The sequence below is a fragment of the Dermacentor silvarum genome, chromosome 3 (assembly GCF_013339745.2).
Source record: "Dermacentor silvarum isolate Dsil-2018 chromosome 3, BIME_Dsil_1.4, whole genome shotgun sequence".
In the NCBI taxonomy this organism is placed as follows: domain Eukaryota; kingdom Metazoa; phylum Arthropoda; class Arachnida; order Ixodida; family Ixodidae; genus Dermacentor; species Dermacentor silvarum.
In genome coordinates this window covers 70,072,862-70,089,331 of record NC_051156.1, presented here as the reverse complement: position 1 = coordinate 70,089,331, position 16,470 = coordinate 70,072,862, and positions in this window count along the sequence as shown.

Sequence of the window (16,470 nt, the reverse complement as noted above, 5' to 3'; positions counted from 1 at the left end):
ATATACCTCGTAGGTAAGTTTTCAGATGTAACTTGGTGATAAAGAAAGAAAACGTTTGATGAAACTAAGTGTTTGGATGTGTCTGCTACTAGTTTCGTGATGTGTTCAAACCAGTTTAGTTTCTTTGTGATAAGGACACCTAAATATCGGTACGAATCAACACATCCCAGGTTCGTGGAGTTCAAAGAGTATGAATAATTTAGGTCGGATCGCTTTCGCGACACTTGCATACTTTTACATTTGGATACATTCAGTTTCATCAGCCAGAGGGTGCACTAGGTTTCTATTATGCTGAGGTCTTTCTGCAGGAGTGACTGGTCAGTGGTAGAAGTTATGCGACAATAAAGTACGCAATCGTCCGCAAATAGGCGAATTGAGGACGAAATGCCGCTTCGATGGTCGTTTATAAAGACTAAGAACAAAAGTGGCTCGAGGACAGAGCCTTGAGGTTCTGTCAATGGAATATTACTAAACGCCAACGTGTGACATTGACTAATCAGAGGAGATTAGTGTTACCAGTCTGAACGCGCAAGTTGCTTCATTTTCCTCCGTTTCCTTCCACCCAGCTGAACTAAACAAATCTATATAATAATATAACAGAGGAAAACACTCGATAAAACTTTGATCGAGCTAAGGCGACATATCGGTCAACTCTGCGACCGAGTATGGATGCGCTGGATCGATGTGTGGTGACCCATCCCTTTTCCCGCGGGGCTCTCTTCTTTCTCGCAGTCGGGAGCGGTCCTCGCTTCCGGGCGTAAACATATGTGATGTTCGGCTTATATCACGCACAGGGAGTGCCCCCCAATTGCTACCAGAGACGCCATCGTTTAAGACAGATGCGCAAAGGTCCACACAGCCTTGACCTTATTGGGCGCCTAGGCTTTGTCGTGGGCTTGATTTGTACCTCCGAGAGATTCAGGACAGCGCGCATTTGATGTTTTTTATGGATATCGTGCGAAATGCTCTCGGAGCGTGTTATGAAAAGAGACTGGACCAAAGAAGTGAAGTAAAGGAGACACACGTGAACGACGTATGTCACAACCTCCGTATATTCTTCTAGGAGATACTGTGGTGTCCAGTCAACGTTGTGTATTTTCATACTGTAGAACGCAATCGTTGGATCCTCCTGTGTTCTTACGCTGTATGGGAATGTTCTGTTGTGCCTTAAGAATCTCCTTTTGCAAGGTCAACTAACCTAACACGCTGTCGTAATACATAGAATTTATAGTATGGTTGGCGATTAGAAATAATAATATCCTTGCAATAGAAGCCCACGGTTGAAACATGTCAAACTGTCGCCTGCCAACATAGATAACTAGGTGAGTTATTATTGTGTTTTTTTTTAGTTTCATAGACGCTGGTTTTCAAATAAAGGGTTCGCTAAACATTATTTACAAATATTTTCAGCTGCATAATCATGGGGGCGAGCACAGACAAAAAGACAAAACAAGACAATGACAGAACGGGCACCCTGATTATACTGTCTCCTGAAGCGCTTAAACTCTGAAGGCGATAAATTGGCAAAACGGTTTACATTGCGTAAATTACTACGCGTAATGTGTTTTTTCGATGTGAGATGTGTTTTCCATTCAGTTTGTTCCGCAGGGCCAGACAGTTAACCAGGCTTTCTACTTGGAGGTGTTGAAAAGATTGCGCAACAGTGTGCGGAAGAAGCAGCCGGATTTGTAGCAGTCGGGTGACTGGTTTTGTTATGATACCAATGCTCCTGCTCACACAGCCCTGTCCGTACGGCAATTCTTGACCGAAAATGGTATGACCCCTGTTCCTCACCTCCCATACTCGCCCGACTTTGCCCGGGGCGACTTTGTTTTCTTTTTTGTTTCCCAGAATGAAAAGAGACATAAAAGGAAAGCTCTTTGCTGCTGTTGCTGAGTTGAAGAAGCAAATAATGGAGGTGCTGTCAAGATGAATTAAAAAAAATTTAAATATTGTTTTGAAAAATGAAAGAAAAGACTAGAAAAGTGTATTCGTTCAAGTTGAGCGTAGTTTGAAGGGGATTGAAGGTTTTTGCAAAAAATGTGAATAAATCACTGCAAAAAAATTTTTAGGTTTCTTTTGGGTACCCCGTCGTATATAAAGAAACGGGTGTCCACAGGGTCGCACCATGCAGCAACGGCAATGAAGAATTATTCCTCGACTAGGTGCGATTCCCACGATGATTGTGACGGAGAGGGACCTCATCTATTGTTAAATATGTGCAGCACTCACAGCACCATTTTATTAAGCGCTGTCGCATGTCGTGTACAACATGACGAAGTACAACCGGCACCGATAAAGTAGGTAAAGCCGACGTAAGATCAGTCTCACTCTCCCCTATTATCAACCAAGCTTTTACACCCAGCATTTCCCAGATATGTTGACAATTGCTCGCGTCTTTCCTATCTTTAAATGAGGTAGCGAACAACAAATTCGCAATTTTACTGCAATATGAGTTCTGCCATTTTCATTAAAAGCTTATGAAAGCGCAATGAATCTCCAGCTGCAGAATTTCTTTGATAAAAATATTGTTACAAATGATGTCCAATTTGGCTTTCTAAAGCACAGATCTGATGGGCTAGCATCAATAAATTAAAGAACCACATAATAGATAACCGTGAGAAAAAATTATACAAAGTTGGGCTCCTAGTTGACCTATGCAAAGGGTTTGAGACCGTGTGTCATGACGCTCTTTTAGATAAACTGAGCATGTGTGGTATACCAGGTATTGCACGTGACTTGTTGCAAGGCTATTCAAACAGTCGGTGCCGATACGTATTAATCAATCACGAGTCATCCGCGTACGTTGAAATAAAGGAGTGCTGCAGGGCTCTATATTGGGTCCTCTCCTGTTTATATTATACGCAAATTACCTATGCCGCATTGCAGGTGGTCCCAAATTAGTAATGGTTTACTTATTTATTTATTTATTTATTTATTTATTTATTTATTTATTTAACAATACTGCTGATCTCACAGGAGATCATAGCAGGGAGGGCACATACATGAGTACAGTGTAAAAGATACATAAGACAGGCATGTGAAAGACAATGCAATAGACTGTTACAATAATTATTCCTCAGTCAACTGCAACAAAGGACGTAACTACATCGAACACAGTAAAAGTAACCAAACAAAACTAAGTCAGCAGAAAAAAAGGCAGCGCAGTTTTTGAGACGCAAGTGCGAAATGAGAAAAGAGAACACAATAAAGTTCAAAAATGTGCGTAATGAGGTGTAAGATTAGTGATGAACAGCTATGCACATATTATTTGCTCGACCAACACTACAGAATTTTGTAAAGTCGGAGTGGTCGTGATTGAATGGTCCAGTTGGTTCCACTCTTTGATTGCGGGATAAAAACAAGAGTGCTTAAAGCAGTTTCAGTTGCGCCTGTGTTCAACAAGGTTATGAGGATGTTTATGACGTGTAGGTCTTCAACGTGAGAAAGAGATAACTTTAGAGGTTTCAATGTTTATTTCGCCATGGATTAATTGCTACAAAAACTTCAGTCGGGCTAGTTTTTCTCGAGTTTGTAAGGTTAGCATACCGGCTTTCTTTAGTAAACTAGTTGGTGAGTCAGTTAGCTTCTATTTATTAAATATAAACATTAACGCCTTTCTCTGCACCCCTTCCAGTCTGTCATTAGGTTCGTTACTGAAAGGAAACAAAAGAATGTTAGCGTACTCAAGGATTGGCTGAACAATCATGCGATAAGCGAAGAACAGCATTATGGCGGGTGGTGCCAGGCGAAGGCGTCTTCTCAGGAAGAAGAGTCTCTTGAGTGCAGTCGTTGTAATGTTTTCAACATGCGTATTCCATCGGAGATCACAGGACAACGTTAGCCCCAAGTAGTTCTGCTCTAAAACCCTAGTCAGAGGCGTGGCATTAATAGTGTAGGTGCAGTGCGATAGTTGTATCTTTCTAGTTATTGTTAATGTTACCGATTTCAGTGCACGTATAGTCATCTGCCACTTCTGACACCAAATGAAAACAGGCTGTAGAGCATTATTAGTATTTCATGGTCATTATTAGAATTAATTTCACGATACAAGATATAATCATCCGCAAAATGACGGATATTTACATGACACCTAGCTGGCAAGTCATTTATGTAAATAAGGAATAAAACAGGTCCCATGACGCTACCCTGAGGTACACCGGAAGTTAGAAGGGCTAAATCAAAAGCTTCATTATTTATTTAAACGAACTATGATTGGTCAGCGAGGTAGGTTTCAATGATTCACAACAAGACCATCACCGAATGTTGAAAGAATTTTTTACTAGTTTTTTTTGTGGGGTGCGCGGTTGAAGGCCTTTGAAAAGTGTAGTAATATTAGGTCTATCTGTTGTCCATTATCTATACAGTGAGATATGTCATGCGTTAGTTCTACAAGTTGCGTGACTGTCGAAAGTCCGCTGCGGAAACCATGCTGGCACGGTGATAGTGTAGCTTTTTGGTCAGGGTATGTGGTTATGTGTTTTGGGACTATCTGTTCAAGAAGTTTGCATACAGTCGAAGTTAGTGAAATAGGTCTGAGATTAGACGCCTGAGAAGCGCTTCCAGATTTAATAACCGGGACAACCTTGGCAATTTTCCAATCTACAGGGAGGGTACTTGTTGTTAAAGATTTGTTAATAATTAGGCATAGATATTTAGCGCTACATTAAGCACATCTCTTCAGAAATACGTTGGGTATATTGCCTGGCTCAACATATTTTTGGTGTCAATGTTTAGTTACTAAATATTTAGTTACCAAACTTTACAACCAACCATATTTTTCGCACCATCAGTGGTCAATCTTTCGAGGTCATTCAACCTTAGCTGCAGCCTATCTAGACATTTGCATACCTCGTTAAATATATCTTCACCTGTTGTGGCCTTCAGGCTTTGAAGAGCAGCTACCTCCTGTCACTTCAAACATAGCATCAGCTGCCCGAACAAAAATGACTAACTGAGCAGTATCACAGACATCATTGCTTTCATCAAGCGCAAGGGAGAAGCGCTGGAAAAATTTTGCTTTCTCTTTCAAATTACACAACGGCTGTTGGCCCATGACTTCAGTTAACTCTCCTGGTGACAGTCCGAGCAGACAGACTAAGTTTCGTGAACAAATTCTTCGTTTCCGGATAAAGATCGTTAGGGTTGATCTATAGGTATCTCTTAGCAAGCTCTCCGTTTGTAAAAAGTCGCCAATTCTCTAAAATCAGTTCGCCGACGGTGTAACTGGCGTGAACAATAGCCACCTTTTCCTTAACGTTCATCTTAAATATGTCTTCTTGCACAAACAGGCCTTTCTTCAAACTCTCAATTATTTCGGTCCTGGCTTATGACATCAAGGGTTGGTACATCTCGCAATGATGGGTTTGGTAGTGCCGGCGTGAATTACGCTCTTTAAATACCGAAAGAGCTACTTTACAGTCGAGGAAGACCGCCTTATCGTTGCATTTAACAAAGAGATCTGTCCACCGATCTTGAAATGTCCCACAATCTGAAGCTATTTTTCTTTTCTTGCCACTCTTAGAAAGGGACATGTGGCCGAGAAAAACATGCCTAAAAAGAATGATACTTTTAAAAGCTAATACTATAGCAAGCAAGGCACGCATTGAACACAATAGTATTTGGAAACACCTCTCAAATTGTTGACAGGTACCAATCACCAATGAAAACGAGCGCTGCTAGTGGTCCCAAAGAACGTTCCAGCAGTGGGACAGCGCCGTATGTTGATCGGCGTTCCAACCACTTGCGTGCCTAGTTCCTGCCGCTCTTAGGGGGCGGCGGCACTGTCACGCGTTGGGTGCGCCCCGGAAGACGAGACAACTGGAGATGCCGCGAACTATTTACAGCGAAGCTGTAAAACTACGACTGACACAACGAGCTAAGCGGATGGCCCGTGCTAGTGGGGCCTTGGAATAGGGGCACCACCCTGCTAGACAAACTCCGTCTTTAACCCCCCTACCTCCTCTGGAGACGGGTCCCATTTCTGAATATAATAAACTTTTACTACTACTACTACTACTACTACTACTACTACTGAGCGTTTAAGGCCTAGTGCCCCCACCTCACTATCGTGTGCGCGGACAAGCGGCGTGTCGACCCGAAGCTCGAGCCTGTTCAACGTCACCCGCAGTCGCGTACGACGAAGAGAGTCGCCCATTGTGTTTGAGGCGGGGGGGGGGGGGGGGGGGGGGGAGTTCGTTCCCTGACCTAGTATTTGCACAAATAATCTCTCTTCTACATTATTTGGACCTATTAAAAAAGGAAGTGACGTTATCTGGCAAAGTGTGAAGATGGGGGACAATGCCAGCTGGAAGCGATCTTTCTTTGTTCCTGTCTAACCCCATGTGAGGTAACACTGTCCTGTCGGCCTTCAAATAGGAAGTGACAAGCGGGGGGGGGGGGGGGGGGGGGGGCATAATACTGCCCTGCGGGCCGCAGAGTTCCGACCCCTGGTTTAGTACAAGGTTAGTACCCCTGCTTTAGTTATTTTAAATGGACCAATATGCCTGCGGGCGCACGGCTCATTGTGCGGAAGCCTCCCGTCATCGATATTAAATACTGATTGGAAATAAGTGTTAAAAGAAGTCACGGTGTTTCGGTTGTTGGCAGTAGAAGTTTAAAGGCCGTCATGCTTTCAGGGTTAAGATAATTCCAAAATTTCTTAGGCGCGGTCTTCCAAAAATTAGGAAGAATTTTGGCGAAGTAGTTAGCTTGAGCGTCTTTAATTTTAGATTTCATATTGAAAATGGCTTGACTGAGCCTGTGTCTAGTTTTGTATACGGTCTGTACCTTTAGCCTTTTTCGTAGCCCATTTACTTTTCGTATCGCCTGGATAATTTCGCATGTAATCCATGGAATAATGTGTTTAACTTTTTCGTCTTTCTTGGCACATACATACGAGTGCAAACAAAAAATAAGATGCCTTTGAACTTATTCCACATGACATCAATGTCTGCAGAGGCAAGGTTAGAAAATTCTTCAAACTTAGCATATTAAAAAGTAAGGTGGTCGATTATACTCACATCATCAGCATTGGGAAAGTAAACAGAGGTGGCTGCATGTTTTCGGAGTATGCGTAGAACCTTCTATACGTATGTGGGCTCGTGGTCTGCTATTCCATCAGTTATTTCACTATCTACACGTTCGTGCGAAAAGTGATTGCTCAAGAATACCTGGTCAAGATTGTTTTATGCGGTACCTTTAATGTGACTGGGTTCCGTGACCACTGGGCATACGTTGAAATAGAGCATCATATCACAAATAAGTTCAGATGAAGCCGATACAAACTGCATAGCTTGCCAATCAATATCTGGCAAGTTGAAATCACCAAATATATAGGATTAGTCGACCACATGATGCATGACGTTCAAAGTAGTTGCATAATGATTGAGTCACGTCAATTTAAATGAAGTACATTGCAAAAATAATACACAAAAGAAAATTATAAACAGCAAGTAGGAAAACTTATTGTGCCACTGCTCTTCTGTATCAGTATTAGCATACTTGTATGCCACAGGGCATTTGTATGATAATGTTATACAAAGTAAACTATATCACACGTAGTATTGATACCTTTAACAAAACTGGTCAATGGGATCACCTGTCCTTGAATGTAGCTGCAGTTTTGCTTACAATGCCTTGTATGCAACGCCTTCATTACAGGGCTATAATTGTATAATATTTATATCTGCGCTGTTCTCACAAATATTGAAAGGCTTCGGTGATTGTGCTTGTCAGAAAAGTAAGCAATACATATGCAGAAATTAAACAAAGAGTGCTAGTTCACAAAGTCAAAGTTGAAACAATTGATGTGAGGTCAGACCCACAAAGTAAGTATGTCAACATTAAAATACAATGCATTTTGCTGCAAGTAAAATGTACAACAAAGCTTATGTTGTATCACATACCTACAAAAAAGTTAGCACCGTCGAAGCTGAGCCAACACACCGCAATTAGGACGCGACGGCTCTATTACGTTGTAAACCTCAAATGAATTAATATTTCACGGTATTTAAAACACTCATTGAGTGGTATACACCAAATGTTTGTGGTTACAGTGAATCTGGCATCATAAAAGGCTATTGTAAAGAAGTGAACAGAGTGAGCACATTAAATTATTTAAATAGTGACACCAATACCGTTGGTGTCACTATTTAAATAATTTAATGTGCTCACTCTGTTCACTTCTTTACAATAGCCTTTTATGATGCCAGATTCACTGTATGCCAGATGATGATGATGATGATGATGATGCCAGATTCACTGGTCAAAATCTGAACTTCTCCTGTACCGCCCAACTAAAAGGGGTCCAAAACCGAAAAATTGGAAGCCCTTAGACGATATCAATATCAGACTACACACGGCAACTGGGCAAACGATCCCAACAGTTGACTCTATCCGGGTTTTACGCATGATTATCGAGGCCAACGGGCACAACGGTCGCACAATCAACAGACTAACCTCGCATGCGGAGGGAGCAATTAGACTAATTTCCAGGGTGTCCAACAATAGAGGAGGGCTCAAAGAAGACAACCTTCTCAAGATTTACCACGCGTTCCTAATGGGTCATGTAAACTACGTTGCACCTATGCACAAATGGCAAGTTCACGAGAGAACCAAACTAAACACGCTCATTCGCAAGAGTCTAAAGAGGGTCCTTGGCCTCCCGATGCGTACTAACACCGAGAGCCTCATGAGTCTAGGTGTTCACAACACCCTGGAGGAAGTCATTGAAGCGCAGCAGACGGCGCAGGTTGCTAGACTTTCGTCCACCATCGCGGGGCGAAAAATCCTTGAAGGCGTCAACATCAATCCCATTTTTGCGATGGAACGCAACACGCAGCTGCCAAATCAGACGAGATCTTACATTAAGGTTTCTCAACTGCCTAGGAACGTACACCCACAACACAATACAGGCAGAAGGTTGGCTAGGGCCTCTGCACTCCTGGCACACGCACACGCACACGCGTCGGACGCATGTTTCGTCGATGCCGCTCAATACGAGCGTTCCCGTTTTGCGGCCGTCTCCGTTGACACCAAGGGCCGGGTACTTTCGGCCGCATCAATCATTACCTCGTCGCCCGGTAAGGCAGAACAGCTAGCCCTAGCATTAGCGCTGTTAGATCCAAGCAAAACGGAAGTCTACACAGACTCGAGATCGGTAGCAAGAGCATTCGCATCTGGGGCCGTCTGTAAGGAAGTCGCCAAGATACTCGAAGGAAAAGTACTTGTTCATCACACCATCACCTGGTTCCCGGCCCATGTAGGGTCGAAAGTAGGGGGGCTTGTCAACGCCAGCGAATTGGCCCACGCTAAGGCGCGAGGTCTTGCTTGCCGCGCCGGGCTATCTGGGACCGGTGCACCGGGCGGGGCCCGCGACGGGTCTGGTCCGATAGTGGCGGAGACGGAACCCCCCCCCCCCCCCCCGCTTTAGGGACATACTCTCCACCTTTAACGAAGTCACAAAGCATTATGAACTTGCTCGCAGGGCATTTCCGTTGCCCCACCGAAATCTATCACGGCCTCAATCGGTTACGCTTAGGTTATTACACACGCACTCGTATCCCAACCTCTCGATCTATAGTCGTTTCACGGAGGTCTCCCCTTCGTGTCCCGACTGCGGCGGATACAGCGATTTTAACCATATGCTCTGGGAGTGCCCCTCTTTACAGGACCACACGGATCAAGAAATCCCGCAAGACACATTCTATTTACTGATAAACAGTCATGACTGGTTCGATCAACTCAAGGCAGTCCAGAAGGCCCACGATGCGGCGGTGAGGCTTGGCCTTCCCGTCCCGACGTGGGAGCGGCCCGCGGTCCTCCCTCCATGAAAACGAGGGGTGACTACTTCAGGACGTCAATAAAGTTTCCTACCTACCTACCTACCAACGGTATTCCAGGCGGCAGTGGCAAATTTCCACAAAGGTCAGGTAAACGACATACAGGATAAACAATAAAAAAAACATTTTCATCCTCAAGCGTATACCTAGCTCACACATAATCCATTGAGAGCATTCACAGCATGTCCATGTCATCACACAGTTTGCTCTAGTGATAGGTAGGCCAGCTAACCTACCGTCATTGTCCACACTGTTTAGCTTGGGCTGAACAGAACAATTGTTTAAGCATAATTTGCATGCAGGCGATTCAAGCTACAGCATTCAGCAAGACAACAAACATGTGCTTGCAGAATTTACAATAACGTATCACATTTTCCCTCTATAAAAGTTTGGCATCTGCATACAACGCTCTTGAACAATATATGCACTTTACAAAGTCACTCAAAAAACAAATGAATGCCTTAACATAAAACCTGGTGGGACAGCTGAAGTTGAAGGATAAAGGAATTAATTGTGTGGGCCATCATGAACATAATTCACCCACGAGAAAACTTGTGTAGCAATTCTTCCAGTACTGCGAGCCGCAGGCACCCAAGCTCAGACACCCTGCCTGGGTCAGCAGAGTAACCATGATCCTGTAAAATTGCCTCTGTGAGTGGTTCACTGGCTGCAGGGCTTCTCTGAGGGGCAATGAGGTTATACTTGGAGAATGCCAGCAAACTTGGACGTAGAAAAAATCGAGAAGACATAGACATAGTGACAGGAAGGTGGCTGGTTACTAACAACTGAACTTCATACATGAAAACGACGTCCCCCAAGTCCGCACTGAACATGCGCAAGGCACAATATAACATAAATACGGTCATCATCTTATCTATACACGTCTACACTAATCAAGAAATAAAAACTCTTTCTTGGTAAGGAACATAGATGGCGCGCTTACACACTTCTCGGGCCCTAGTTTATAGATTTGATAGGCTTCAATCAGCTCTCTTTCCTGCTGAGTCTTAGCCTTCCCCAAGATTGAAACTTCACTGAAGATGGGATTACAACCGCACTCCTTACAATGTAGCGGAAGATTACCTCCTGTGCCTGTAGGTATCAGATTCGCATGCTCACGCATCTGATCATTCCCACAGCGACCGGTTTGTCCTATGTAATCTCTACCACATTTCAAGGGAATACTGTACACTACACATGTGTCGCACGTGCGGTGCTTCGCGACATGCTTGGTACTCCAGCCACCTTCCTGTCACTTTGTCTATGTCTTCTTCTCGATTTTTTCTACTTCCAAGTTTGCTGGCATTCTCCAAGTATAACCATGTTCCAACTAGCCGAACAAGCCACTCTCATGAACGCATTTTCTTGTTCCTTGGGCTCTTTCCAAGAGCGGCTTCCTTCTACAGTCCGTACTAACGTGTGTGTGGACGGCATAGTTTACTACACGATCAAGGCACGGTACCTTTCCAAGTGCATCAAGAACGGTGTTCCCCCTGGTGATGTTATCGCATTATTCAGAACACTTCCGCCTTCGGAGTGACATTGAAAGAGGATTTCGAAGATTCTAATTTCGGAGACATGGAGACAAGTCAGGCACTGGCAAGATTGCCTCAGGTTGAAGTGCCTTCAAGGTCACGATTGCAGTTTGGGACCAGCTCTATTGCGTCAACATATCCACCGAACTGGATTATTGGTTGAAGCCTTTTGGCGTGACGTGGTTCGTCATGTTCCGAAGCGGAGCAAGGTAAGCCCGGATACCGGACGGGTGGTCTACCTCGACGACGCATCGGTTCCAGCTCGAGGGCACTACCTGCTGGTCAAGGGACCCCAAGTTCGCGTTGGCACCGAGTTTGCATGGTCACCAGCTTCTAGCCACTGTCCGGGAGATATCACGAAAAGCGCCTTCCGAGGAGAAGGAAAGATGCCTATCAGAAGGTATTGAACAACTTCGGAATCCAGGAACTTCTCGTGATTCCTCGGAAAAGCTCATGCGGCCTGTTGTACGTTTCTGCGTTGATAATGACCTTGTAATTCTACAGTCTGATAAGGAAGGCGGGTTTGTTGTCCTCCCGAATACTTCGTACAGTAAGAAAGCCAAAGAAGCTTTGAACAAAAACTTCAAGGTATTTTGCGTAAAACCAGAAAAAGTGAAAAAAGGGCTTTGGAGCTTCTAAAGAGAATTAACATGGAGTTGTTAGAAAAGACTGTTAAGAAGAGCAACGCTGATGTGCTTTCCGCATTTTTCACAGTGAAAACGCACAAGCCTGACTGCCCTATGCGAACCATAGTGACAGAAGAAGGCTCGTGGCAGAAACCTGTTGGAAGGTTCTTGCAACGTTCCTTGAATACACTTGCTACTGAGGACCCTTTCGGCATTGAAAGTTCAAACGTAGTGATCGACGCCTTGAGATCGGGAGTGCTAACAGCGAACACGGCCTTTTCTGTGGACATTGAAGAACTCTATTATTCTATTCCACATGAATAATTTTTTGTGGCAGTGCGAGAAGCTATTGAATGCCAAGGGGAGACTTCTTTTCAAGGTAGTTGCGACCTCTCAACTGAGAGTTTTATGGAACTTTTATCTTTTTACTTGGCAGCAACTTTTGTTAAATTCGATGGCAAGGTGTTTTTACAGAAGAATGGCATATGTATTGGGTCAAGTGTTGCGCCGGTACTGTGCGGAATTTTCTTAGCGAAATTTGACAAGTCCCTTTCTGACGCCGTTACCGATTACCGTCTTGCTCGTATTTTTAGGTATGTTCATGATTTCCTTTTTCTCTTAAATATCGGACGAAGTTATTGTCTCACTGACATCATTTGCAGCATCCTATCAGTTTTTCAGCATTGCTCTCGACATCTTAGCTTCACTCACGAAGCACTACAAAAAATTCCATCAGGTTTTTAGATTTGACTCTAACCTTTCATACTCAAGGTCACATTTGCTGGGCTTATAGTCCTAGAACTAAAAAGACGTTGCTACCGTATCAATCCGCTCACTCGAAACTGATCAAGCGTGGCATAGCCTTTTTGTGCTTGTCGAATGCGGTGGAAAAAAGTTGTACGCATTTAATCCAAGACAGTGCCTCCCAGCAAGAGAGGAGACTGTTAGTGGCAGGCTATCCAAGGACTTTGATCACTGCAGTGGCTGAATCTGTGCACAAGCGTTTGAAAATGAAAAACAGAGGGGATCGCGAAGTACGAGACAAATAAAAAAAAGAACTTGGTGGTTATGCCGTATATACATGGCATTTCACACAGATTGAAAAAGGTTGCGGCAAGAAACGACGTCAGATTGGTTTGTTCCGCGCCTTGTAAGCTTTCAAAACTGTGCATGAAGGTCTCGCAGCACAGTTCGCGAAAGAGTACGTGCAATACCAAGCATGTCGCGAAGCACCGCACGTGCGACACATGTGTAGTGTGTACAGTATTCCCTTGAAATGTGGTAGAGATTACATAGGACAAACCGGTCGCTGTGTGAATGATCGGATGCGTGAGCATGCGAATCTGATACCTACAGGCACAGGAGGTAATCTTCCGCTACATTGTAAGGAGTGCGGTTGTAATCCCATCTTCAGTGAAGTTTCAATCTTGGGGAAGGCTAAGACTCAGCAGGAAAGAGAGCTGATTGAAGCCTATCAAATCTATAAACTAGGGCCCGAGAAGTGTGTAAGCGCGCCATCTGTGTTCCTTACCAAGAAAGAGTTTTTATTTCTTGATCAGTGTAGACGTGTATAGATAAGATGATGACCGTATTTATGTTATATTGTGCCTTGCGCATGTTCAGTGCGGACTTGGGGGACGTCATTTTCATGTATGAAGTTCAGTTGTTAGTAAACCAGCCACCTTCCTGTCACTTTGTCTATGTCTTCTTCTCGATTTTTTCTACTTCCAAGTTTGCTGGCATTCTCCAAGTATAACCATGTATCAACTAGCCCAACAAGTCACTCTCATGAACGCAATGAGGTTAATTACATCGATGGAGTATGTTTTTTTTCAGAGGAGCGTACAAAGAGAATTTCGATCTGTTCCAAGTGAAAGCAATTTCTGCCATCAATGTCCTTGACCTCAATGCGGACTATCAGACGCTTCAATGCTGCTGCAAACTGCTTTGCTGTTGGGTTGTCATTGCAGCCCCCAAATGATTTTATTGCAGCAAAAAAGTAACTCAAGGCGGTTCTGACTGAGCTTCGAAGTCGGAAGATATGCCAATAGGCCATTTTATGTAACCAAGTGGTTGTATAGACGGTTGTCTAAGCACACCACAAAGCGAATGAAGCCTGACTTTTGGTTGGTCCCTGTCATTAGTTTACCAGCTGCAGACTCCCTAAGCGTGCAAAAGTAGGCCATAAGTTCTTTGACATACACAGTGACAGGAGCCACATTTTCAGGACACAGCGGTCCTTTCTATTCTTCTTGCCTTGGATGTCTTGAATTTAAAATGTCAAATGCCTTGTTGACATGTCTGATAAACTCTTCTGTTGGCAAGGAATTTGAAAATTTTGAATTTTTTTGAGCTCTGCAGTCCCTAAGAGCATCTGCTACGGATTGACTAAACGTTTGAGCCAACAATGAGACTTTCATGGGCTGGTTTTTCCAGGTAATATGTGCTTGTCTAAGTTTGCCAAATGTAGGCCCTCTGTGTACTGAATTTCATGCAGCTCATCAATGTGTTTCAACAATATGAACTGTTTGTTCGTATCACAATAGCCTTTTTATCAAACAAGGTGTGCCGCAGTAGCTTCAACATGTGACAGGGATGCAACACGGCAAAGAAAAGCTTTTTTGTCACTGGATGTGGAAAAGAAGCATCCAGCTCAGTCAGGTCCATCTTGCAGCCAAGGCTGTGCAGCAATGACAAATTCGCTGCAGCGCCATCGCAGGCTAAACTCACAATGTGTGCACCTTTTCCGTGAGTGAAGCTAGCAGCTTGCAGCACCAAATTGCGCCTCTGCTCACCACCAAGGCCATGCACTAGAAAGTAGCCAATCGGCAGCTTCCATCTGCCATTGATTGCAACAAGCATTAAACAAATGCATCTTAGGGAACTGGAAAGCTGTCATCATTGACATCAATGCCCATGTCAAAATATCCATGGAAGCTTTTCCCATCCCACACTACTTCTTTGAATGGCCATCTCATCCACAACCAGATTGCATAATGTGGAGAGCTGTGCTTTACCTTGATAGCCAATGCAGTCATTGCCTCTTTTGAAGAGTCAGCAGCCCTATCAATAGATTGATATCATTTACACAGAGTCTTTGGAGGCGAGATGCATGTGTTGAAAACAGCTCGTACATATCTGTATGCTCTAGGGGAATAAAAATGCAAAGTCAGTGCAAATGGCCTGAGCTCTGGCGAGTAAGCGGGTGACATTGCTGGCACCAGACTTATGTGGCAGTTGACGCATGAGCAAGTCTTTTTTTGCCCCACCAAGACTCTGCAATATGGCGACATCCTCATTTCCTAGAATGCGATTGTCAGATAAATCTTCTATGACATTTTCAAGATGAGCATCCTTTTGAAAAACCTGTTGATGGATTGCCGTAGAGCCTTCATCTTCTTCTTGGTCGCAGCTTGTAATTGTGTAACGCCAAACTTCATGCCTCAGAAAGGCCTTTTCAGGTGCGTCTTCTGCTGGCTGTGACTGCAAAATATCACGCGCTGTAACAGTTGCATGAGCGACCAACATGACACAAAGCACGTACGCAGAACAAAGTACTTAATATTGTCGCATACACACTTGTGCAAGTTATGACGAATATAATGCTAAATTTTGGGTCATTAAATTGCTCACGACGGTTTCCGTTTACACTTTTGTGAACTTAAAAACTGTGGGGGCATAAAACTTCCATCCACACGAGCTTGCTAGTGCCACTTAATTTTGTTTGTTTATTTATTTGCTAAATACTGGAGGCCCATCTGGGCCCAGGCAGGAAAGGTAGAAGTACAAAACAACTAACACAGAAGAGGCCAATGTAGCATAGTTCAATGAGAGATGTTTTAAAGAAGCCTTTTAGTTTGAGTGGGCAAAATATACTGAGTTCATATATCGCGGCTCATTGTGACCGATCGAACATATAAAGAGCATAGAAAATTGTGAAAGACCGGTTGGTCTTCTAGTTATTGTGTCATTTGAACGGAAAAGAAAAATTGAAAAAGGATTATTGGCCGATAATTGGTGTTTAATGCAAACCCTGAGGAAACTCATACCGCTGCGAACAAATGTGAATGTTTCAGTATTTAATTAGATAGTTGCCATGATCATAAATGTTAGTGTCCAAGTGCAGTTCACTGAGTGACATTTATTATGCTTGAGCTATTAAACAGTTGCCACGAAAATATATGCCACTTCCCTTGCGGCTAGGTAAGGAAACAAGTATGTAAAAATTGTAGTGGTCGAGTATTACATAGTATGCCTTGCTGTTAGAGATGTCGCTAGGTTTTGTGTAGGCAGTGCTGCAGAAGCTTCACCCTTGAGCGTCCTGGAGGGCCTTGTACTGGGAGACTGGACAAAATACACCAAGTGCAATGAGGAGCGACTGCTTAGTGCAACATAACTTGAAATTGCAGACCGTGCAAACGAAACACCAGATGCACAGTTGAAGCTAAAACCCAGGACTAATAGCGA